This window comes from Chiloscyllium plagiosum, chromosome 3 (genome assembly GCF_004010195.1).
Source record: "Chiloscyllium plagiosum isolate BGI_BamShark_2017 chromosome 3, ASM401019v2, whole genome shotgun sequence".
Classification (NCBI taxonomy): domain Eukaryota; kingdom Metazoa; phylum Chordata; class Chondrichthyes; order Orectolobiformes; family Hemiscylliidae; genus Chiloscyllium; species Chiloscyllium plagiosum.
Window position 1 is genome coordinate 14,439,534 of NC_057712.1, and position 25,063 is coordinate 14,464,596.

Below are 25,063 nucleotides of genomic sequence, written 5' to 3' on the forward strand. Positions count from 1 at the left end.
TCCCAACTCCTCTACACAACGCTGTGATCAATAAAAGCAAGCACCTTCTTCACCACACTGTTTACCCGATTCCACTTTCAAGGAGCTATGCACCTGCACCCCAAACTCCCTTTGTTCAGCAACACTCCCCAGGACCTTACCACTAACAGTATAAGCCTTCTCTAGTTTTCATCCATTTCCCCACACGGTTGTGTCTTGGTGGCTTTGCTCTGAGCACTATTGACATTTTTTCCTTTTTACTCCATCACATCCTTTCGACATCCAAATCACTCCTTCATCACTGTTAGCAAGCTATGCCTTTGGCTTTGGGCACCTTTACCATCTCTTCCCCTCACTCTTACTTCCCCTCCATCTACAATTTCAAAACCAACATTTTAGCTTTTTAAAGTTCTCAACATGAGTTATACCAGACTCTAGACATTAACTCTACTTTTCCTGGTATCACAAGAAATGGCGATTACAAAAGGTGTAGCAAGCACTTAGATTTTTAAAGAGTCCAAAAATTCATTATTATTCTTATCATTCAAGGTGGAAGCTGGAATCTTTGACAGTCTGATGATTTGTTATAATTCTCTGAAGATAACAGAGATCAGAATTTTCTGGCAATGGATTCTGAGTCATGAGGGGACACTGATCTGTTTGTTTTCATCAGCTTGACTATCTCACTCTGAGAGTACTCTGGGAAAGGCTGTAAAGTTCTATTTTTTTTTTGAAAACTATCTCTGAATTAGCTAATATCATTATTGAGAAGGTTCACACTTAAGTTTTTTTTCTCCCTCTAATTCATCCTTTGAACCTTCTCGTACATTCATAACACCGTTTTATTTATTTACTATCTCTTTACTATTCCTTGAAGTAGTAGGTTCCTGACTTTGCTGGCATTGAAGGTATAATTGAGTCCCCATAGTGAAGATCTGGCTTGGATCTGGAAAGCAGTATATGAAAGCATAGCCCCACTTCGCTGCTTGTAATTAGGCTATAGGCAGGTGTTCTCTCTGTTGTTGGATGTAATAGCTTCCCTGTGTGGTCTCCTAGTTTCCCAGGTTAGTTGACATCAACAGATTTGTGTTAATAAACTGTTTTCTTCGAGAAGCTGTTTTTGTCATGTTACCATAGTCTCATTATCCAAGCAAATGATTCCTGATGAATTTAACATTTACATACAATGTTCTTTGAATTACTATCATTTGAATTTTCTTGTGATTGAATTAGTACTCCTCACACCCATTCTGTCAATTAGAGTTATGTTTATTCACATGAGTACAGTCAAAAGTTTACAAGTTGCCACTTATGGCACCTTCTTAAATACCAAGGTACCTAGGTACAGATTCTTCAGTACAAATTCTTACGGCAAAACATTAGAAAAATAAAGAAATATAAAATCTGGCAATAAATTATAAAAATAGAGAAGTAGATGAGCAGAGAGATCTCAGTGTCCATGTACATAGATCCCTGAAAGTTGCCATCCAGGTTGATAAGGTTATTAAGAAAGCATTGGTAGAGGGATTGAGTTTTGGAGACACGGGGTCATGCTGCAGCTGTATAAAACTCTGGTGCGATTGCATTTGGAGTATTGCTTACAGTTCTGGTCACCGTATTATAGCAAGGATGTAGAAGCTTTGGAATGGGTGCAGAGGTGATTTACTCAGATGTTGCAAGGTATGGAGGGAAGGTCTTATGAGGAAAGGTTGAGGGACTTGAGGCTGCTTTTGTTAGAGAGAAGGTTGAGAGGTGACTGAATTGAGACAGTTGAGAGAGTTATGTAGGTTGGACAGTGAGAGCCTTTTTCCTCAGATGGTGATGGCTAGCATGAGGGGACATAGCTTTAAGTTGAGGGGTGATAGATATAGGACAGATATCAGGGGTAGTTTCTTTACTCAGAGAATAGTAGGGGTATGAAACACACTGCTTGCAACAGCACACTGAGGCCAGGAGTTCGAGACCACGCTGAGGCCAGGAGTTTGAGTCCATGCTGAGGCCCGGAGTTTGTGTCCACGCTGAGGCCGGGAATTTGCATCCAGGCTGAGGCCAGGAGTTTGTATCCAGACTGAAGCTGGGAGTTTGAGACCACACTGAGGCCGGGACTTTGAAACCCACACTGAGGCCGGGAGTTTGAGACCCACACTGAGGTTGGGAGCTTGAGTCCACGCTGAGGCTGGGAGTTTGAAACCCACACTGAGGCTGGGAGGTTGAGTACACGCTGAGGCCGGGAGTTTGAAACCCACATTGAGGCTGGGAGGTTGAGTACACGCTGAGGCCGGGAGTTCAAGTCCACGCTGAGGCTGGGAGTTCGAGTCCACGCTGAGGCCGGGAGCTTGAGTCCACACTGTGGCTGGGAGTTCGAGTCCACGCTGAGGCCGGAAGCTTGAGTCCACACTGTGGCTGGGAGTTTGAGTCCATGCTCAGGCCGAGTGTTTGAGTCCACTCTGAGGCTGGGAGTTTGAGTCCACGGTGAGGCTGGGAGTTTGAGTCCATGCTGAGGCCGGGAGTTTGAGTCCATGCTGAGGCCGGGAGTTTGAGTCCATGCTGAGGCCGGGTGTTTGAGTCCATGCTGAGGCTGGGAGTTTGAGTACACACTGAGGCCGGGAGTTTGAGACCCACACTGAGGCTGGGGGTTTGAGTCCACACTGAGGCTGGGAGTTTGAGTCCACACTGAGGCCGGGAGTTTGAGTCCACACTGAGGCCGGGAGTTTGAGACCCACACTGAGGCCAGGAGTTTGAGTCCACATAGAGGCCGGGAATTTGATTCCACACTGAGGCCGGGAGTTTGAATCCACACTGAGGTCAGGTGTTTGAGTCCACACTGAGGCCGGGAGTTTGAGTCCATGCTGAGGCCGAGAGTTTGAGTCCACACTGAGGCCGGGAGTTTGAGTCCATGCTGAGGCTGAGAGTTTGAGTCCACATAGAGGCCGAGAGTTTGAGTCCACACTGAGGCCGGGAGTTTGAGTCCACACTGAGGCCGAGAGTTTGAGTCCACACTGAGGCCGGGAGTTTGAGTCCACACTGAGGCCGGGAGTTTGAGTCCACACTGAGGCCGGGAGTTTGAGTCAACACGGAGGCCGGATGTTTGAGTCCACACTGAGGCCGGGAGTTTGAGTCCACACTGAGGCCGGGAGTTTGAGTCCACATAGAGACCGGGAGTTTGAGTCCACATAGAGGCCAGGAGTTTGAGTCCACACTGAGGCTGGGAGTTTGAGTCCACACTGAGGTCGGGAGTTTGAGACCCACACTGAGGCCGGGAGTTTGAATCCACACTGAGGCCGGGAGTTCCAGCCCACATTGAGGCCCGGAGTTAGAGTCCACACTGAGGCTGGGAGTTTGAGTCCATGCTGAAATCGGGAGTTTGAGTCCACGGTGAAGCCGGGAGTTTGAATCCACACTGAGGCCGGGAGTTCGAGTCCATACTGAGGCCCGAAGTTTGAGTCCACTCTGAAGCTGGGAGTTTGAGTCCACGCTGAGGCCGGGAGTTTGAGTCCACACTGAGGCCGGGAGTTTGAGTCCATACTGAGGCCGGAGGTTTGAGACCCACACTGAGGCCGAGAGTTTGAGTCCACTCTGAGGCCGGGAGTTTGGGTCCATGCTGAGGCTGAGAGTTTGAGTCCACAATGAGGCCGGGAGGTTTAGTCCACACTGAGGCTGGGAGTTTGAGTCCACACTGAGGCCGGGAGTTAGAGTCCACATAGAGGCCGAGAGTTTGAGACCACACTGAGGCCGAGAGTTTGAGACCCACACTGAGGCCGGGAGTTTGAGTCCACACTGAGGCCGAGAGTTTGATTCCACACTGAGGCTGGGAGTTTGAGTCCACACTGAGGCCGGGAGTTTGAGTCAACACTGAGGCCGGATGTTTGAGTCCACACTGAGGCCGGGAGTTAGAGTCCACAAAGAGGCCGAGAGTTTGAGACCACACTGAGGCCGGGAGTTTGAGTCCACACTGAGGCCGAGAGTTTGATTCCACACTGAGGCCGGGAGTTTGAGTCCACACTGAGGCCGGATGTTTGAGTCCACACTGAGGCCGGGAGCTTGAGTCCACACTGAGGCCGGGAGTTTGAGTCCACGCTGAGGCCGGGAGTTTGAGTCCCACGCTGAGGCCGGGAGTTTGATTCCACACTGAGGCTGGGAGTTTGAGTCCACACTGAGGCCAGGAGTTTGAGTCCACACTGAGGCCGGGAGTTTGAGTCCATACTGAGGCTGGGAATTTGAGTCCACACTGAGGCCAGGAGTTTGAGTCCACACTGAGGTTGGGAGTTTGAGTCCACACTGAGGCTGGGAGTTTGAGTCCACACTGAGGCCGGGAGTTTGAGACCCACACTGAGGCCGGGGGTTTGAGTCCACCCTGAGATCGGGGGTTTGAGTCCACGCTGAGGCCGGGAGTTTGAGTCCACACTGAGGCCGGGAGTTTGAGTCCACACTGAGGCCGGGAGTTTGAGTCCATACTGAGGCCGAAAGTTTGAGACCCACACTGAGGCCGGGAGTTTGAGTCCACATAGAGGCCGGGAGTTTGAGTCCACGCTGAGGCCAGGATTTTGAGTCCACACTGAGGTCGGGAGTTTGAGACCCACACTGAGGCCGGGAGTTTGAATCCACACTGAGGCCGGGAGTTCCAGCCCACATTGAGGCCAGGAGTTAGAGTCCACACTGAGGCTGGGAGTTTGAGTCCATGCTGAAGCCGGGAGTTTGAGTCCACACTGAGGCCGGGAGTTTGAGTCCATACTGAGGCCGGGAGTTTGAGACCCACACTGAGGCCGGGAGTTAGAGTCCACACTGAGGCCGGGAGTTTGAGTCCACACTGAGGCCAGGAGTTAGAGTCCACACTGAGGTCGGGAGTTTGAGTCCATGCTGAAGCCGGGAGTTTGAGTCCACATAGAGGCCGTGAGTTTGATTCCACACTGAGGCCGGGAGTTTGAGTCCACACTGAGGCCGGGAGTTAGAGTCCACACTGAGGCCGGGGGTTAGAGTCCACATAGAGGCCGTGAGTTTGATTCCACACTGAGGCCGGGAGTTTGAGTCCACACTGAGGCCGGGAGTAAGAGTCCACACTGATGTCGGGAGTTTTTGTCCACACTGAGGCCGGGAGTTTGAGACCCACACTGAGGCCGGGAGTTTGAGTCCACATAGAGGCCGGGAGTTTGATTCCACACTGAGGCCGGGATTTTGAGTCCACACTGAGGCCAGGAGTTTGAGTCCACATAGAGGCTGGGAGTTTGAGTCCACACTGAGGCCAGGAGTTTGAGTCCACACTGAGGCCGGGAGTTAGAGTCCACACTGAGGCCGGGAGTTAGAGTCCACGCTGAGGCCGGGAGTTTGAGACCCACACTGAGGCCGGGAGTTTGAGTCCACACTGAGGCCGGGAGTTTGAGTCCATGCTGAAGCCGCGAGTTTGAGTCCACACTGAGGCCGGGAGGTTGAGTCCACACTGAGGCCAAGAGTTTGAGTCCACACTGAGGTCGGGAGTTTGAGTCCACACTGAGGCTGGGAGTTTGAGTGCACACTGAGGCCGGGAGTTAGAGTCCACACTGAGGCCGGGAGTTTGAGTCCACATAGAGGCTGGCGGTTTGAGTCCACACTGAGGCCGGGAGTAAGAGTCCACACTGAGGCCGGGAATTTGAGTCCACACTGAGGCCAGGAGTTTGAGACCCACACTGAGGCCGGGAGTTTGAGTCCACACTGAGGCCAGGAGTTTGATTCCACACTGAGGCCGGGAGTTTGAGTCCACACTGAGGCCGGGAGTAAGAGTCCACTCTGAGGCCGGGAATTTGAGTCCACACTGAGGCCGGGAGTTTGAGACGCACACTGAGGCCGGGAGTTTGAATCCACACTGAGGCCGGGAGTTTGAGACCCACACTGAGGCCGGAGTTAGAGTCCACACTGAGGCTGGGAGTTTGAGTCCATGCTGAAATCGGGAGTTTGAGTCCACGCTGAAGCCGGGAGTTTGAATCCACACTGAGGCCGGGAGTTCGAGTCCATACTGAGGCCCGGAGTTTGAGTCCACTCTGAAGCCGGGAGTTTGGGTCCACACTGAGGCCGGGAGTTTGAGTCCACACTGGCTTTCACCCTGGACATCGCTGGTGCCTCTTAGGGATGGGAGGTAAAAGGTAAAAGGAAAATAATTGAAAAGAGAGAAAAAAAAAGAAAAGTAATGGACAAAGTGGATGAGCTCCAACTCAGGAGTTCTACTCTACCGCCAGCATGCAGTTAATTTTATTCCATAGACATAAAGTTTGAGAGTTATTGTGTAGCAGTTCATGCACGCATTTGGATAATTACAGCTGTTAGATTAATGTATTGCATTTCTATTATTGTGTCAAAGGAATGTTCCAGAAGGGATGTTACATATTAATGTTCTGACCGGACAAGGAGGCTAATATCTAATCTTGGCCGCATTTGGAGGCAAAGGGATAAATTGCTTAACACTTTTTATTCCATCTTGTTTCAACACAGATGTTCTATTCTCTTTTTTCAATAAAAATAAAATGTTCATTTTTCCTTCATCATGGTACCCCTGCATAGGCATGACCATAATTCTGCTTGTACCAATATAAGGTTTTGTCATTTGAAATGAAGAATTCACTGTCAACCTTCCAAAGATTGACAAAAGTAATTAATTGCTAGCACAACTGTGCTGGTCAACGGAAAAACTCAGAAAGAACACATGGAACACCTATTTGCAAGATTGTAAAAGGCTGATTTGGTGATGGGTTTGGTGAAGAGTGAATTTCCCTAAGCCAAAGTCACCTGTTGAGGATATGTTGAGGGGTAATTTGGAGTGTTGCTCAGAGAAGCTAAAGTTTGAGCAATTATGCGCTTTCCCATTCCTGAAACAAAATGGGAAATTCATCAGAACATATGGGTTTGATAGGATGTCTGTCTCAAATTTTGGCATGGGGTAGTTAGCCCAAAACAGAACATTTTGGAGAATCTACTTACATTAAACTATGATGGTGCTGGTGTTGGACTGGGTTGGACAAGATCAAAAATCACATGACACCAGGTTTTGGTCCAATGGGTTTATTTGAAAACACAAGCTTTCGGAGCTTCACTTCTTATTCAGGTGTCGAGAGCTTGTATTTTCAAATAAACCTGTTGGACTATAACCTCGCGTCGTGTGATTTTTCACATTTAAATAGACAGAGTCTTGTCTGTGAGAGTTTAAAGGCCATATTAATAAATGCACCTGTTTTGATTCCTTTAAATTTAAAAATTAAAAACCTTTCACAGTAACTACAGCTTCCAGTAATGTAGAGATAGGAACAATGTTGTTACAAGATGATAATATTGGTATATAGTGTTATTTTGCATGAAAACATGTATCAATTAAAATACACAATTGAAAGAAAATGTGAACTACCTTCAGCTATTTTATTAATTATCTTATGTCCATCATAACATCAAAAAAGGGTCATTTGCTGATGAGTGCACAGTGTTCAGTACCACAGCAGATTTCTCAAGCACTAAAGCACTTCATGTCCATATGCAGCAAGACTTACAAAACATTCGAGCTTGGGCTGATATGTGGTAAATAACTTTCATGCAACCCAATTGCCAGGAAATGACCATCTCCAACAAGAAAGAATCTAACCATCATAACTTTAAATTACCACTGCTGAATCCCATACTGTCAACATCCTGCAGGTTACCATTGACTAGGACCTGAACTGGGTCAGCTTTACACTGTGGCTACAAGAGGAAGTCAAAGATTTGAAATTCTGCTGCAGGTAGCTCACCTTCCTCACTCCCGAACGCCTGTCTATCATAACAAGACAAGTCAGGAGAATGACTCCAACCCAAACAGCACACAAGATGCTCATCGTCATTCAGAACAAAGGGACCTGCTTGCTTAGCACTCCATCCAACAAGTTAAACCTTCATTCCCGCCATCATTGGCTGACAGCACTACACATCATGTATAAGTTGCAGTCCAGGAATTAAACATGGCTTCTCTGTTTAGCACCTTCCAAACGCACCATCACTATGATGTAGAAAGGCAGTGTCCCTCCGAGCCACACATCATCCTACTTTGGAAATATATCACAGCTGCTTGACCATCTCTGGCTCTGGATCCTGCAACTCTGTTTCCAACAGCACTCTGCATTTATCTAACTACAGTGGGGCAAGGAGCAGCTCAACACCATCTTCCCAAGGGGCAGTTAGTGATAAGCAATAAATGCTAGTCTAGTCAGTGACACCCATACCCTGTGAATGAATAAAACAATGAATAATCAAGGAGAGATATTGACATGGATCTTCTGAGGTGTAATCATTGTTGGATTTCCAATCTGTCTGAACTTTGCCCTGCCTGGATCTGGCTCTACATTAGTTGCTAGGGCGTCCAAGAAATGTGAAGTGCAAGTTCCCTCAAGCTCCATTGCAGCACCCACACGCCCTTTTAACAGCACTTGCTGTGATAAGGGACATTTAAAGGACCAGTGTGAATGTTACTGAATGGTTGAACAGGTGAGTACATTGAATGTGGAAATGGGCAGAGTGTAGGATGTGTAGACAGCTGAGCTAAGTGGTTCAACAGGTTGGTCACATGGTAGATATGTATGTGATGGTAGGTTGAGTGAAGTAGTAGCTGGGAACGGTAGTAGTTTTGTTTGAAGGGTGGTTGGATAGCCAAAGATGGTAGTAAGGGACCGATATGGTATTCAGGGGTCAGAGGGTTGGTCAGTGGTTGACACATTGTCAAGGAGCTCAGTGTGAGTGGCAGGGAGTTACTTGTTGGGTTTGACAAAGGTTTTTTTCTGTCTAATATTTCCTGGTAACTATCAAGGTAAGACCAAAGAACTATCCCATGTTTTTGACTCTGATTCAGAGTTGGACCCTATCGCAGTGAGGTCTCAGGGCAAAAGAAAGTCAGCCATCAGAAGTATAAACATTCCCAGGCAATTTCCCTGGAGGTCAGCCTGTCGGGCCCCCCCAAGGTCCCAATGCATGTTTCTGCTCATACTTCCAATCACTGACTATCCGAAGAACTGAGAATTCGGGCCATTAATTTATGCTCATCTTTATCCACTGGTTAGAGATGCTCTGCAATAAGAATTATTGGTTGGGTCTCAGGAACGAATGCAGATAGAAACATGGTGGCTAGATAGAGACGTTGCTTCAGGTTTTGCTCCCAGGAATTTTGAACTGACAAAGTCTGCTGACAAAAACAAGTTGAGATATGTGTCAGCTGTTCATGTGGTCACCTGAGAGTTGGCTTGCCAGCACATCCACACCCCAAGAATGAATACTAGTAATGATGATGAAAATGACACTCAGTAGGGTACTCAATAAGTAACACTCTTTGAAGTATATCTGGGGTAACAGACAAAGATAAGTGATGGATGATAGTAGTACATTTCTTGTAAAAGAGAAAAATGGGAAAGAACAAGCAAAATGGTGCAAGACTGCACAATAATTACTTGCAACGCGTGTAAGCAAATCAAGCAAATCAAGGGTAGACTCCATCGGGGCTGGACTTTAGAACATTATTTAGGTGGTCCATTTGAATTATGGGTTCCAGTCTTAAGATCCCTACATTTTCAGAGGACTAATGTTCACTCATTCTATTAACTGGATCATGGATGAAATGGGCCCACTGCTCATCTAGTGGATATGATTAAAGAACAGAGCCATTCTTTTGGTCAATGGTCATTTTAAAAGATCAGGGGGATGGAAATCTATCAGTGGCTCTGAAGATCCAAGCTGGGCTAAATAAATAAAAGATGAGGAATGAGGTGTTCCTAGGGACTGGCACTGATACTCAACTCTCCTCATTGGTTTCATGCAACAAAAAAATGTTTTGAAGTTTAAAGCTCATCAGCAACAGCAACAGGCTGAGCAGAAGAGCAGAATGTCTTACTCCCACTCCCAAGTCATATGTTCTATGATGTTTTTGGACTACTTAGAGTAGTGTCTCTAAAGATTTCAGTTGGACTGCTCAATGGGACAGTTCTACATCTCAATTATCCTTCAAAGAAAAGAATAAACTTGTAACTACAACATTTCTATTGTTACTTTTACTTTAAAACAATTTGCAACATGCATTGATTTAATATTGCGGTGGTTAAGTTTACCATGATGAGGAGGTGCCAATGTTGGACTGGAGTAGACAAAGTCAGAAGTCACATGATACCTGATGAAGGAGCAGTGCTCTGAAAGCTTTTGATTTATAGTTGGACAAGTTTAATTGAAATTGCAAGCTTTCAGAGCACTGCTCCTTCATCAAGTGTCGTGTGACGTCTGGCTAAGTTTGCCATGTCTGTTCATTGCTCTTTTTAAATTTGCTGGAATAGGGGTTTTTCATTCAACAGCTTAGCAGAGAATAATTATCCAATTAGAGCACAGAATTCACCTATACTTAAAGGAGTTTAAATTTACAAAATAGTTGGGAACAATAGGGATAATTCTGACCTGCAGGCTATAAACTGCAATGCTTTGGAGCACATGATATGTCATTTACAATCCTAGGAAATAAAATTTCATTCGTGATGAGCAATATTAAACCTGAACTATTATCATTGGATGCTGCTTGTAATAAAAAAAATGCATTCAGCATTTACATGGCTCCTAAACAGTCTTCAATAGCTGTTAATGTGTTGTAAAAGTGATGCAGCAGATGTCATACATACAGAGAGATGCTGGTTTGTGATGGATTATTCTTTCATGGCAGTTCTTATCTTTTTCTGAGTGCAACCCAATTCATTCAAGCCTTACCATAAATCAATTTTATAAGAGTATTTTATAATTCCTTTTCTTGTGAAAAATATGTATAATAAAAGAGTACCATTTTGTTAAAGGATGGTGGTGGACTGGATACCGACATGATGCATCAAGCAGTGGAACAATCATTCAGAAAATTAAAATTGCCTCCCACCATAAACACTAGTTGCAGATTAATTGTAATGTTTGTTATTTGTGCTCAAGCATTTCAGTCCTGATTTATGATGTTCTCCTGATTAAATTTAAATCTGCATGTTTTAAATGACTCTAGATTATAGCTTGGCTGAATAATGGAACAACTTCTGCAACAAGAAATAATATCAGACTGTAGTTCTAATGAACTTTCTTGCTGTTTTACTAACCACAGCACCCAAGAATTGTTAGAAAGCTTCTAATAGGTACATATTCACACCTCAATTATTCTGTTGATCCAAAACTTTTATTTGCTCTGAAGTCTGCATAGACTATGTCAATATTCTATGGAGAAATTATTCATGTATGTATTAGAATAAGATATCATGAGTGGCATGTCATGTCAAAGTTACAGATGGTTGTGTATGAATGAAGTATGGTTTTTGGAGTTGGTTGTCTTCTGGATTTGGAAGGTATTGTCAAAGGAACTTTTGGGAGTGGCTACAGTGTAACTTTTAGATGTTAATGCTGCTACTGTATAGCAGCTTTTCCAGATGACATGCAGCTTCTTCAGTGTTGCAATCATTCAGGCAAGTAGACAATATTCCTCTATACTCAAGAGTGTGGTGCTGGAAAAGCGCAGCAGGTCAGGCAGTATCCGAGGAGCAGGTAAATCGACATTTTGGGCAAAGGCCCTTCATCAGGAATTCCTTTATACCCTTAACTTTTTGTCAGACTTTGGGAAGCCAGAAGAATTCTGCAGAATTCTCAGTCTTAGACCTGCACTTGTAGCATTTATATGACCAATTCAGCTCAATTTCTGGTCAATGTTACACTCACATGATGCTCATGATGGGTGATGCCGCAATGTGATATCATTAAATATCAATAAACGATGGCTACTTACTCTTTTGTTAGAAATGGTCATTTGCATATTGCTAACTTTATTGGCCATTTATTAACCCATGCCTGAATGTTGTCCAGATCTTGTTGCATGCCAGTTTTTCAATGTCTCAATGTCTGAACCCCCATCGAACACTGTGCCATCATTAGTAAACACCCCCATTTCTGACCATTTGGCATGAAGGCAATGGCTGAGGTAAGTCAAAATGGTTGACCTAACAAATTATACTGAAGAACTTCTGCAGTAATGTCCTGGGACTGAGAAGATTAGTCTTCAACTACAACCATCTTCCAGTATGCTAGGTATGGCTTCAACCAGAGGAAAGATTTCCCCCAATGCCCATCAACTTCAATTTTGTTTGGGCTCCTTGATAGCCCACTTGCTCAAATGCAGCAATTCACATCAATGCCATCCATCGGAATTTAGCATTTTGTTTACATTTGGACCAAACTAGAAGAAGATCAAACATAAATTAAACCTTCCTGGTGAAATTGAACCTGATCTCTGGCTGAGAGAGTGGCATTCAATATGATGTGTTGATGAAAGTGACTTGCTCAGGTGTAGGGCATCTTCTCATACTGTAATTAGCCAGCCTTTGGTCTTTGAAAATTACTTAAAGAACAGTTTTGTCTAGACTAGATTTGACTCCACCGTTGTCTGCGATCCAACTAGTTTTGAATCAGAAATTTTCCAGTGATGACTGATTGCTATTCTGTTTGCCAGGAACATATAAGCATTTGTACCCAGCGTTGTTGGGATTCAAATGTTAGAAAATACATTGCAAGATGGACCTCCTTCATTTTCAACATCTATCAATTTGCCACTGCTATTGGCCTAAAAATATAAATCTATAAAAAGGAGGCTTCCACTCTAAACTTCTTCATCCAATCAGAAACTGTTCCATTAATAGCCTTGAGGATGTTGACAAACTGGGAACATGAAATCCAAACACAATGTCCCATATTCATATGCAGCTAGGGTGATGCACTGAGCTAAAGAAAGCTAACTACCTTTAGTAGTTGCCAGTAAAGTCACTCCAGTCTTAGCACACCATAGACAAAAAAACAGAAAATGCTGGAAAAGCTCAGCAGGTCTGGCAGCATCTGTGGAGAGAAATCAGAGTTAATGTTTTGGGTCGAGTGACCCTTCCTCAGAACCCATAGGGTACCACACTATAGTGTTGTTCTCTCACTAGAGAGGTAACTGATGGCTGCTTAACCTGACAGTCACACACCTCAGGAGAGAGGAGAGGTTCAGAAAGACAGCCTTTTGTGGTTATCTCAGCCAGTGTGGGGTTCAAGCCCACGCTGTTGGTATTTACTCTGTATCCTAAACCAACTGTCTAGCCAACTGAGCTAACTAACCCTATCAGCTGCTGCTGTCAATAAAGAGAAATAGAGCTTTTGTTGAACAGTTAATATTGCAGCAATCTGATGGTTCAAAGCTAAATATTTGTTCTAGAGATCATCTGTGGCAAACAAAGTTTAAAATATACCATCAAAGCACTCTTTAAAATATAGTTCACATGCCTCTGGCTGGAGTTTGCTGACATGTAATTAATTAAATGCATTCTTTGCCAATCTGAGTTGGAATGTCAGAAAAAACACTGAGTGCAATGAAAACAACCTGATTTGTAACTAACAGATCTGAAATGAGTTCACTATTCCCTGTTTACTTCTATTTCTCTTTTATAAAAAAATCAACATTTAGCTCATTAAAGTTTATGTCTGTTGTTAACTTACACCCAATTAGTCTTGTTTATCCAAGTGAATCTTTCAAGTTAATCTTCGACTTCTAATGCTCCCCTCTTTCTGGCTATTGTTTTATCCTGCAAGTGGTACACATACTCACCAGCTCTCAGTGTGACGCACATCATGGAATGCACAACCAGCAGCTACAGCAACAGATTATAGTCACATCAATTACACTTTCATTAAGTGAAGAATTTTTCTTTTTGCAGATAAAAGATTTTTTTTATTACTGCAGAAGATAACTCTAAAGAAAACGATTAATCAAGACCTAAATTGCAAAATAGATTGAGATAATTGGACTTATCATTCCTGCTACAGCCAGAAATTTGAGCTTTGTATAGGACATGGCATGTTTTGCTGAAACCATGTTTAAATTTTTCCAAGTGGACTCTCTGGGTAGAATATTTTCAGCTGCTGAAAGGTGTGGTGAGAAAATCAGATGAGCCCAGCTTACGAGACAAGCAGACTGCATGTACGTCAACCAAGTAGCCATGTCTCAGGAGTTAACTGGCGTGGCACAGTGGCTCAGTGATTAGCATTGCTGCCTCACAGCACCAGGGACCTGAGTTTCATACCAACCTTGGGTGACCGCGTCTGTGGAGGTTGCATGATCTCCCCATGTCTGTGTGGTTTTCTCTGGGTGTTCCGGTTTCCTCCCACAGTCCAAAGATGAGTAAGTTGAGTGGATTGTCCATGCTAAACTGCCCATACTGTTCGGGAATGTGTAGGTTAGGTTCATTAGCCATAAGAAAATACAACGTTATAGGGTCTGGGTGGGATACTCTTTTGAGGGTCCGTGGGGACTTCTTGTGCCAATGGCCTGTTTCCACATCATAGTGACTCCATGGTAGTCTAACAGGGTCCTGAAGATGAGTCACAGGACCTGAAATGTTGACTATGCTTTCTTTCCACGGATACTGTCAGACCTTTTGAGTTATGCCAGCAATTTCTCTTTTGTTTGCATCAGCAATTTTTTTTTTGTAAAAATCTGCCATTGGAGGCAGCCAGAAGCAGTATGGTACAAACAGCTTTGGTGGGGTCCTCCAATCTTTGAGTCAGTTTGCTCAGTCTTGCCTGTGCTCCTGTTCTGCTTGTACATTTCTATAAGGTTCTTAATTGCTGACACCATGGGGTTTTCTCCTGTGTGGAGAGAGCAGGTGCGTGGTGTCTGGCAGTCATCCGAGGCACAGGAAACCAGGACAATTCTTCCTCAGCCAACTGCGGAGAAGTGGCAGTGATGCATTCGTCAGAATGTGCTCACAGCTCCAACCTGGCTAGAATATGCACCAAAGTGTCAGTATCAGAGCCAGTGGACAGGGCAAGAAGCATCATTGTCAGTGCATCCTCTGGATTAGCTGTGGCTTTTCCTGCAAAACTGAAGGTGGAGATTATCTTGTGAGGTGACCCTCTTGACTGTGGAGAACGTGCAGATTCCATTGTGCCTTAAGGAGACAACAGAGGACAAGGGGTTGGATGTGTTAAGTTAATTGCTATTTCACAACAGTGGTAATAGGACAGCAGCACAGCAATAACTAATGATTCTTACTTGGTTGCAAGGAGCTGTGGCATCACCTCAGGAGCAGGCACAGTCTGCACTGTCCAGTGCCAGAGTACCAGATTACTCTCCTCACTGGGGTTGAGAAGCCACCGCTTCCTAACGACTTTTGCTTCTTTCTGCCTTCTTGGGGTTATTTTCTCCAATAATGAGACAAAGGCGGGGATTGATTGATATAAAAGCAGTTGCCATTGCTCTTTATGTTTCTGGTGAGTAGCCCTGGGTGAGTGAGTAGGCAACACACAAGACATGCAGGGTCAGTTGTGTGGGAGGTTTGGAGGTGAGAGCAAGTGAGGGAATCTGTTGGATGCAACAGTGTGAGTGGTTTCACACAGAGAAATGCCCATAAGTGGGTGTATACATTTTGTAAATTAATTCTGGAGAAAATGTAAATGGGTGGGAAGATTAACATTCTGTGATCAGTGCAAACTGAAACCAGAGATCTGCAAAGACATAAAAAGAATAAATAACATTTAATTTTAAATACATGAATGTAGAATCAATTCATGGTAATCCTTTTAATTGTAACTTTTGTAGATGTAATGTGTACGTGTTTCTAGGTCTGAACTTAATATTAATTAGGTTGTTTTATTGAGACTAATCCGAAAACAAACAAATCAATTACTCATTGTGTTTTGCATAGTACATCTTCAGAATAGAACATGGCCTAATACCCTAATGTAGATTTCAATCTCTGTAATTTAAATGAGTTACCACCTTACTAGAAGTGGAGAAAAGGAACTACATTAGTGCTAAGATCATGAAAAAGTCATTTATAGAGTATAGCATTAATTAGTGTAAATATAATAAAACAATTAATACTAGGTTTTTCATTTTAAAAAAAATTAATAACCAGAAGTCATCTATGCTTTGAGTTCAATAAGATATCCTCGTTGTCAAAGGCTCATACACAACTGCATGAGACTACGGCTTTCATAAGTAAAGCAGTTTATCCTCAGCAGAGTCAGTCATATATTGAGCAAAATCTCAGCAAAATGTTTTTTATTTAAACATGCAGGATTTACAAGAAACGGGTAATTACATTTCATAAACTGGAAATAGACAGATTATTATGTTAATTGGAATTAACTGGTGTCTGTAACCTTCCTGTCTCCCACATGTAATAAATAACCCCATCTAAATGGAGAATGAACCCATGACATGAATACGTATGAGAAAAGTAACCAAATATTGATAGATTTTCAACCTGCTCGAATTCATTGATGCGATCAAACTAATTAGCACCATCATATTCATGCAAACATTCCAGTTCACAGTATTTATGAATGGTGTGAATGGTTTAAATAAATGTAACAACATTTTGTTAAAAAAGGCTTCATAAAAATACTAAGCAACACATTTCTTTTTTGAACATAATGAATTATTTACTTATTTATATTTTTCAATATTTAATTTAATATCGAGCATGTTGACTGCATTACTGGCAGTAAATGATTTTTTAAAAGTTGAAAATAAGTAAATTTCCATCAAATATTTTGTAGTAATTGCCAACAAAATTCTCTAAAGAGAAAATGTATAATTAAAAATGTGCAACTACCGTGTAGGACACACATGCTGGGATCCGGGCACAAATTATACCCTTGACTGACTCTTATACTTAGATAATCCCAGTGGGTGATTTTAGTGCTTTATCACTGACCCATCAGAAACACTACCTCATCATGTTAGAATGCGCCATGTGGAGTTAATACAGGCTTTCAGTTTAGCTGTTAGCTCTTTCATCTGAGATTTCCAATAGGAGTAACACTTGGAATGTTAGACAGACTATGGTAGAACAGTCTTGTTGATATTCAGTTTTCTAGGGTTAGCCTTTTAACATTGTTAAAGATGCAGAAGACGCATACAAAAGTGAAAGTAGAACATTTTCTTAATAAAGGGATGGAGGTGTGGACAATTGAAGGACATTGTTGCAGGAGTTACTCTGGGTAGTGTCTTAGGCTCAACCAAATTAATCATTGACATACCTTCCATCATAACATCGCTGATGATTGTACAAAGTTCAGTGGCAATTGTGACTCTGCAGATACTGAGACTGTATGTGCCCATGTGGAGCTGCTAAGTGAAAAGTAATCTCTGTGCAATGCAAGTGCCAGAAAATCACTGTCTCTAACAAGAGACAAATTAGTTATCTTCTTTTCAGAGAGCGTTGGCCTAGTCGCATTATTGCAGGACTGTTAATCCAGAGGCCAAGGTAATGTCCTGGGTACCTGGGCTCAAATTCCACCATGGCAGGTGATGAAATGTGAATTCAATTAAAAACAAACTAAATCTGGAATTAAGAGTCTAATGATGACCATGAATCCATTGCCTTTTGTCAGAAAATCCCATCTGGTTAATTAATTTCCTTTAGGGAAGGTGACTGGCATCCTTACCCAATCTGGCCTACATTTGACTCCAGACCCACAGCAATGTGATTGGCTCTTAATTACCCTCTGGGCAATTAGGGATGGGCAATGCATGCTAGGCCTAGCCAGTGATGCCCACATCCCATGAATGAATTTTTTAAAAATTAACATCACCAAATCCAGAACTATCAACATCTTAAGGGTTACCATTGACCAAAAATTGAATTGGGCCAGCATTATAAATACTGTCACTATAAGAGCAGGTCAGAGGCTAAGAATTCTGCAGTAACTCACTCCCTGACTCCTCAAAGGTACCCTATCATCTACAAAGCATAAATCAGTTTCAAAACACGATCCAAAATCACGTTAGAATAATCTTCGCTTACCTGGATGACTGCACCTCCAACACTCAATAAGATATAATCTGAAACAAAGTGATACAGCTTGATTGACTCCCGACCCAATACCTTATGTATTAATTCCCTCCAACCACAATGCACCATGACAGCTGTGTATGCTATCTATAAGATGCACTGCATTAACGCACCAAGGATTCTTAACCAACAACCCTTACTAACTAGAAAAACAAGGGCAGGAAATACATGGTGTGATGCTGCTGCTCCTTTAACAAGGTTATGTTGGCCTTGATTTTTATTTCAAATGATCATAAACACCGAGACTTTGGGAGGTCTAGATTTGAAGGATTTTAATGCCAATTTGATTATAGCTAACAGATACTGCCTCAGGCAGAAGGCTTTCAAGTTTCAAAAAACTTGTACAATGAAAGGGGAATGGCCAGTTTTTATTTTTATTATATTATTATTATTATAAGATGTTATAATACAACAATAATCTGTTGGGTTTTTGGGTGGCTGAAGTTATTCTGTATTCTGTTCTCCTTTGTTTTGTGTTTCATTCAGTAATCTTGCAAATAAATTCTGTTTTGTTTAAAGTGGTTGAGCCAGCTGCATCATTCCTCGAATATCCACTTCACACCTGCTTAAAAGAACTAGCAAAGTTAGGATCCAGGCTACTTGGTTAATATGTTTTGAAAGGTTCTGGCCTGGTCCATAACAATGAGAACACGAACACATCCAGGATCCCCTCCACGTCACACACACCATCCTGACTTGTAACTGTATCAACGTTTTTCTCACTATTGTTAAGACAAATTCCTCCAAAACCCTTCCATAACAGCACTGCGTGTGTACTAGACATAATCTTAACTGCAGTGATTCTTAAGGGTAATTAAGTTTGAACAATTAATGCTGGCCAAGCCGACAATGCCCATACCCTGTGAAAGGCTAGAAAAATAATATTTATCCCTCAACAAACATTAGTGGTCATTATCACATTACAGTTTGTGGGATCTTTCCATGAACCAATTGGGAATGGCTAGTTTGATTATAAGAATAACTAAAAGTATTTGATTGGCTGTGAAGTACTTTGTGATTGCCTAAGGTTGTGAGAAGTGTTGTATAAATATAAGCTTTTCATTTTATTCTTCTTACACACTAGGAATGGATGGCTAGCATAATAAAAAACAGCCTTTGATTCATTCGTAATGCTACAAGTCGGAGGTTGAAGAACAATGGAGCAATACACTATCACAATTATATGTGCAGAAGCTATAGAATTTTGGATAGCTGTAGTGGGTACCTGCCTAGGGACAGATGATTGCTGAAACTGTAGGCTCAGATTTCTAAACTTGATGAGGGGAGGCTGAAGAGGGAATCTTCTTGAGTTTGCGAAATGGCCACTTCATTACCGACCCTGACGAGTGGCAAAAAAAGAATTTTGTTTCTGTGGGGACAATGCGATGCATCATTGGAATCACAACTGAAGGAGGAGATGGTCACATAGCAGGCAGGAATCTGCCAAAGCAAAACAAAGGCAAAAACCAGCAATCAGTATGCAACAGGCACAGAGAAGGGCGCAGGAACTCAACTGGTCTAGCAGCATCTATGGAGAGAGAAACAGGGTTAATGTTTCAAGTCTGATATGATTCTTCTTTAGAACAGGTATGTAAGACTCTGAGATGCTAATCACAGTATTAGGAGCAGAAAAGATGCAGTGTTCTCAATAGCAACAAATTACCAAAATAATTACGGATAACTTAGATCAAAATAAAGCAGAAAATTCTGATAGAATCAGCAAACAAATGATGAAAGGACAGCCTATCAACATTATATGACAGCTATTGTTGGCATCAGAAATTAACTGGATCTGCAAATGAAATGTGGCTTTGCACTCTTTTGCAGCTGTTTATGGATCAACTGTCTAACGTAGTACTTATTTTAAATTCCTTTTTCCCAACTAAATTCCTATTTAATTTCATTCCACAAGGAACTGCACTCAGTGACAAGAGGTATTCTGGAGAGAGCAACGGCAGCGGGAAAAATTAAAGAGGAAATGAGTGACAACAAACTAAGACAAAATGGAGGATAAAGTGATTGAGCAAGCAGTGTCTGTGAATTTACTAGTTACGCATATATTACTGAGTGTGGCCAAGGAAGAGGTAGCAATAGTGATACAAGTGGCAGTATGGTAAGATGGGGAATGGGTATACATCGAAGATAGAAGGAGCGGATGGATTGGGAGAGAGTACTTTTAACCCTAACCTTATCTCCTTCCTAAGTGTCATTTCATTGGTGGTTCTTTTCCATTAAACCATAGCTCTGACCACAGAAAAGAAAAAGAGAGACAGAGAGAGGAGGAAAAGAAGAATAAAGTGCAATAAAGCTGGAAAAGTGACACAGAGAGGTGAAGGCCTGTGCTTTGCAGTGAGTGGTAAAGCAATGATATTTGCCTTTCACCTTGCTGACAGCTACCCATTGTTAAGGACTAGGCACGACCACTCAAAACATTCTTAAGCAGGCAGCCCAGACTGTGACTTTATAATTTGTTTCGGTAAGTGTACAGTGAAAATTACCCGGAGGAAGGTAGCTAGGTTGACTACTAGATTTTAAAACAGACAAAAATATATTCACAAAATTACACAATGAAACACAAAGAACAGATTAAAGCAGCCCTTCAGAGCTCAGTCTATCCAAACTAGACTTAATTATACTGTTCTGAATACACACAACAGTCCCAATAAGCAAACCCCCTTAAAAACCAGTATAAATGAAACACACACTTGCCAGTTGATGTTAGAAGTGAGAGAGAGAGAGTTTGTTTCCACACAGCTCACCGTTGAACTTCCAACCGGTTCTGGACTGAACTAAACTGCTAGGGATCTAACCAATCCCCTTTCATTATACAGGTCACTTCTAAAACATGACCACTTTGGCCTGAAGTCTCATCTGTTTACATATAAACAAAAGGCCTCTCAACATCCTTTTCATCTCTGTACCAAGCCAGTCTGAATTAGATTCCCCACAGTATGGAAACAGGCCCTTTGGCCCAACAAGTCCATACCGATCCTCCGAAAAGTAGCCCACCCAGACCCATTCCTCTATCCTATATTTACCCCTGACTAATGCACCTATTGGCAATTTAACATGGCCAATTCACCTAAACTGCACATCTTTGGACTGTAGGAGAACCTGGAGGAAACCCGCGCAGATACAGGGAGAATATGCAAACTCCACACAGACAGTCGCCTGAAGCCAGAATCAAACCTGGGTTCTTGGTGCTGTGAGGCAACAGTACTAACCACTGAGCCACCGTACCGCATTTTCTTTGGGGGAGAGATTGAGTAATTTGGGTCTGCACTCTTTGGGGTTTAGAAAGATCAAAGTTGACCTTATTGAAACATATATGATTCTCAGGAGACTTGACAGGGTAGAAGGGGAAAGGTTACTTTCCTTTGGAGGACCAGGGACCATAATCTCAGAGTAAAGAGTTGCCCATGTTTGACAGATGTGGGAAACCACTCTCTGTATAAAATAATTGCCCCTCTTGTCCCTTTTAAAACTTTCTCCTCTCGTCTCAAAAATATGCCCTCTAGTTTTGAAATCCCCCACTTTAGGGAAAATACACCTACCATTCACCCTATCTAAGTCTCATGATTTTATAAACCCCTATCAGTCACCTGTCAACTTGCTATGCTGGAGTAAAAAGACTCCCAGTCTATCCAGCCTGCCCTTGTAACTCAAACCCTCCCTTCCTGGCAATATCCTGATAAATCTTTTCTGAACTTTCTCCAGCTTAACAATATGAATGTTGCGCACAGCATTGTCCTGGAGATCCTCATTTTGCAGTGGAAATCAACAGGTATTTTCTAAATGGTGAAATGCTACAGAAGCAATGGAGGCCCATAAAAAAACATAGCGGAAAGGCATAAGATTGCCATAAAATAACAGAAATTGTGCCAGCATGAAGTGCTGAATGGCCCCCTTCAGCGACATAATAGTTATGTGATTCTATAACAATGTAGTGCCCTATTTACACACCTCCTTTATTTCCTATTTTAAACTTTATCTTACAGTGAGGCAAATCTTTGGGGCCGAGTTAGAATATTCCCATTCGTGACCTCTTGCCTTTGCTATTCCTTAATTTCATCCAAATTGATTCCAATCATGATCTAGTTCACTCATATCACTCGTTATCACTGCATTTTAACCTTTCTTTATTAACAAAGGTACCGCACATCCATTTCCTTTTTCACCTATTCTATCAGATTGTCGAATACCCTTGAATATTCAGTTCCCAGTAATGGTCACTGTGCAATTACATCTCCATAATATGTCATATTCGTTTATTTCTATTTTTGCTGTCAACTCATCTATCTTGTTAGAGATGCTGTGTGCATTCAAGTGAAGATTCTTCAGTTTTGACTTTTTATCATTATTACTTACTCTGCTTCAATTTCTGCTGCATTCTTCTGCATATATTTTCTCCCTCTTTCTGTCACACTTTTACTATCAATTGCATCTTCACAACCTGAACCTCTGTTCTCTCTTATTTTTTTAAACTTCCCTTTATCTGAACTCTTCCCTTAAAGTAGCTTAAAACCCAATAAACAACTCCAGTATAGGATCACTCTGATCGGAGCCCGGCCTGGTTTATTACTCTCTGAAAAAAAATCGAGGACAGAGTCTCCTTGAGCCAAGGACCAGCTTTTAGAAAAAAAGGGACTAGCTTTGTGACATCATTACATCTCAACTGTGAACTAGCTTAGTAATTTATCTTCCACCCAGCAGATTGAAAATTCCTCACTGAGTCATGAATTCAAAACTGGACATAAAAACCTGAAAATGAATATTAGATTTAAATCATGTGCTGGCAGGCAGCAAAATAAAGATTGGGAAAGATAGAAAGGATCGAGAGAGAGAGCGAGAGATAGAGAGATAAAAAAGACAACTCAGAACAGTTTAAAAATGGTTTTGTTTTAAATTCCTAACACTAATTAACTTCTGAAGTAGTGACAGTCTGCAAATGCAAGTTAAATGTTCAGACCTAGAGAAGCTGTTTTTAAGTAATTATTATTTACACAATTAAACAACCACTTCTTCCAAAATATACAGCACTAATGCTTTTCACCGGTTTCGTCAGTAACCAAATGGGTTCATAACATATATTCATACCAATACATAGTATTCAGTATTAAGTGTACTGGTAAGATTCTATTGTAGGTCTGATAGTGGGGGGCAAAAAAAGCCAATTCACATATTCTCACAAATTGCAAGTTCTACATTTCTATGTTTGAAGATGTGGTACTCTTCAAGTTAATGTTGGATATGCTCCATAGCAATGATGACCATGGGCACCCTTACCAATATGATGAAAGCAGAATATGTGCTATTACAAAGAGACATAGAAAATAGTAATAACTCTTCAACAACAGTGAAAAGTGAAAGTGAACATGAGAGTCAGTTTCATCTTTAACAGTAGAGAAGACATCTGGTGGAGCAGAATTCTGCTCCTTTGTAGAATCACTGATTTTCTTTCCTTAGTAAGTTTGACACTGTGGGCAATCAATATACAATCATGCTTGCTTCGAATACAAGTCTTGTTCATTCCTCCAGCAAATTACTATGCCCACTTCATTTTGATTAGTTCTGATTTCATATTGATAAGCAGCAATGTCACACATTTGAACATGTACATAACATGCTGCAGCAGATGTGAAGAAGGTAAGTAAAACATCATGAACAATGTGGCAATGAACATTGTCTGGAACCACTACAGTTCTTGAGGATAGATAAACCCATCTTGCCATTAGGGAGGGAGTTTCTTTATTTTGATCCAGTAATAGTGAAAGAAAGGCAATATAGTTCCAATTCATGATAGTTAGATTCTCTCTTGGAGATAGTCACTGTCCCACTCTTGTGTGCTGAGAATGTTACTTGCTATTTCTCAGCCCAAGTCTTAATCTTCCCTCAGTCTTGCTGCATTTGGGCATGTATTTCCATATCTGGGATGTTTAGATTAGATTAGATTACATTACATTACAGTGTGGAAACAGGCCCTTCGGCCCAACAATGGCCCTGCACATCTTTGGACTGTGGGAGGAAACCGGAGAACCCGGAGGAAACCCACGCAGACACGGGGAGAACGTGCAAACTCCACACAGTTAGTCGCCTGAGGCGGGAAGTGAACCCGGGTCTCAGGCGCTGTAAGGCAGCAGTGCTAACCACTGTGCCACCGTGCCGCCCACGGTGATTGTGGCCATTGTGATGATTGGAATAGTGGGCAGGTGGATGGCATGGAGCATGAAATCTCTGATTGGAGTTGTTAACCTGGCCCAATCAGGAAGTCCTGGCTGGCAAATATAAACAGCAGTCTCGTCCAAACTGGCCATCAACAGGTCCAGGCAGCGGGCCGTGGAAGGGGTCGTTAGGGCCGACTGCCTGCCCCTCTTCCGCGGTTACGTTAGGGCCCGGGTGTCCTTGGAGAAGGAGCACGCTGTGTCGACCAACACCCTGGAGTTGTTCAGGGTGAGGTGGGCACCGCAGGGAGTGTAGTGCATCATTTCTCCCTCCAACTCTATTTTGATTTAGTCCCTCCCCTCCTCTTCACTGTTTTGATCACACAGCACTGCCCTTTGATGTGAAGGGCAGTGTTTGTCACTGGCCACCCGGGTGTTTTCCTATCTTCCTGGTGTTGGAATTTGAATAAAGATTCGTGCACTTTGTGTCTTTCACTGTGTCTCACACCTGCACACACACACACCATGGGTGCTGGGGAAAAAAAAATAATAATAAGCACTACCGCACTTAGGTGGTAGTGTGGGGGTTAATAAAAATAGAGAAAAAAATTAAAAAAATAAACAGAGTCTCAGAGAGTCTCCTCATTTTAGGGACTGGCTCTGAACGAGATCATCAGAGTGCGTACATGTAAATAAAAGGTGAGTTGGTAAAGTTACACCTGTCCCCTTGAAGTTATTTCATTATAAATAGTACACAATCATTGGTGAATATCCCCACTCTGACCCTTTGATGGTGGGATAGTCATAGATGAAACATCTGAAGATGGTTGCTGTACAGTATTTCTGCCAGGCCATGGATTAGCCACCAATAACTACAATAACCTTGTCTTTACTGGGTATGACTCCAACTAACAGAGAGCTTTCCCCCAATTTGCATTAACTTTAGTTTTGCTAGAGCTCCTTAATGTCACATGAGTGAGGCAGACTATGCAGGATCAACAGGGTAATGTTGATCTGTATTGTTTCCAGTGTCTCAATCAATGCCTGGTAGCCCAT

The 25,063-nt window shown here is 42.6% G+C and overlaps 1 long non-coding RNA gene across 1 annotated transcript; it reads right to left on the reverse strand.

The window, feature by feature from the left end:
- Positions 1 to 14,850: 14,850 nt before the first annotated feature.
- Positions 14,851 to 19,370, reverse strand: LOC122541074. Its single transcript, XR_006309515.1, has 3 exons — positions 19,072 to 19,370; positions 15,038 to 15,489; positions 14,851 to 14,933 (listed from the first exon to the last, which is right to left on the reverse strand). It is a non-coding gene; the product is annotated as an uncharacterized LOC122541074 (long non-coding RNA).
- Positions 19,371 to 25,063: the final 5,693 nt, after the last annotated feature.